The sequence below is a fragment of the Mus caroli genome, unplaced genomic scaffold, assembly GCF_900094665.2.
Source record: "Mus caroli unplaced genomic scaffold, CAROLI_EIJ_v1.1 scaffold_11736_1, whole genome shotgun sequence".
NCBI lineage: Eukaryota > Metazoa > Chordata > Mammalia > Rodentia > Muridae > Mus > Mus caroli.
Window position 1 is genome coordinate 33,471 of NW_018391188.1, and position 1,499 is coordinate 34,969.

Here is a 1,499-nt window from a genome sequence, read left to right on the forward strand (position 1 = left end):
TCTTTGAGAAAATCAACAAGATAGATAAACCCTTAACCAGACTCACTAGAGGGCACAGGGACTGCATCCTAATTAACAAAATCACAAATGAAATGGGAGACAAAACAACAGATCCTGAAGAAATCCAAAACACCATCAGATCCATCTACAAAAGGCAATACTCAACAAAACTGGAAAACCTGGATGAAATGGACAAATTTCTAGGCAGATACCAGGTACCAAAGTTAAATCAGGATCAGGTTAATGATCTAAACAGTCCTATATCCCCTAAAGAAACAGCAGCAGTCATTAATACTCTCCCAACCAAACAAAGCCCAGGACTATATGGGTTTAGTGAAGAGTTCTATAAGACCTTCAAAGAAGATCTAATTCCAGTTCTTAACAAATTATTCTACAAAATAGAAGCAGAACGTATGCTACTTAATTCATTCTATGAAGCCACAATTACTCTGATACCTAAACCACAAAAAGACCCAAAAAAGATAGAGAATTTCAGACCAATTTCCCTTATGAATATCGTTGAAAAATACTCAATAAAATTCTCGCTAACTGAATCCAAGAACACATCAAAACAGTCATCCATCCTGACCAAGTAGGTTTCATTCCAGGGATGCAGGGATGGTTTAATATACAGAAATCCATCAACATAATCCATTATATAAACAAACTCAAAGACAAAAATCACATGATCATCCCATTTGATGCAGAGAAAACATTTGAAAAAAATCCAACACTCATTCATGATAAAAATCTTGGAAAAATCAGGAATTAAAGGCACATACTAAACATGATAAAAGAAATCTACAGCAAACCAGTAGCCAACATCAAAGTAAATGGAGAGAAGCTGGAAGTAATCCCACTAAAATCAGGGACTAGACAAGGCTGCCCACTTTCTCCCTACCTATTCAATATTGTACTTGAAGTCCTAGCCAGAGCAATTCGACAACAAAAGGAGATAAAAGGGATACAAATTGGAAAGTAAGAAGTCAAATATCACTTTTTGCAGATGATATGATAGTGTATATAAATGACCCTAAAATTCCACCAGAGAACTACTAAACCTGACAAACAGCTTCAATGAACTAGCTGGATATAAAATTAGCTCCAACAAGTCAATGGTCTTTCTCTACACAAAGGATAAACAGACTGAGGAGAAATTAGGGAAAAGACACCCTTTTCAATAGTCACAAATAATATCAAATACCTTACTAAGAAAGTGAAAAATCTGTATAATAAAAATTTCAAGTCTCTGAAGAAAGAAATTAAAGATGATCTCAGAAGATGGAAAGATCACCCATGCTTATGGATTGGCAGAATCAATATAGTAAAAATGGCTATCTTGGCAAAAGCAATCTACAGATTCAATGCAATCCCCATCAAAATTCCAACTCAATTCTTCAACAAATTAGAAAGGGCAATCTGCAGATTCATCTGGAATTAAAAAAAAAAAAAAACCTAGGATAGCAAAAACTTTCCTCAAGAATAAAAGAACCTCTGGT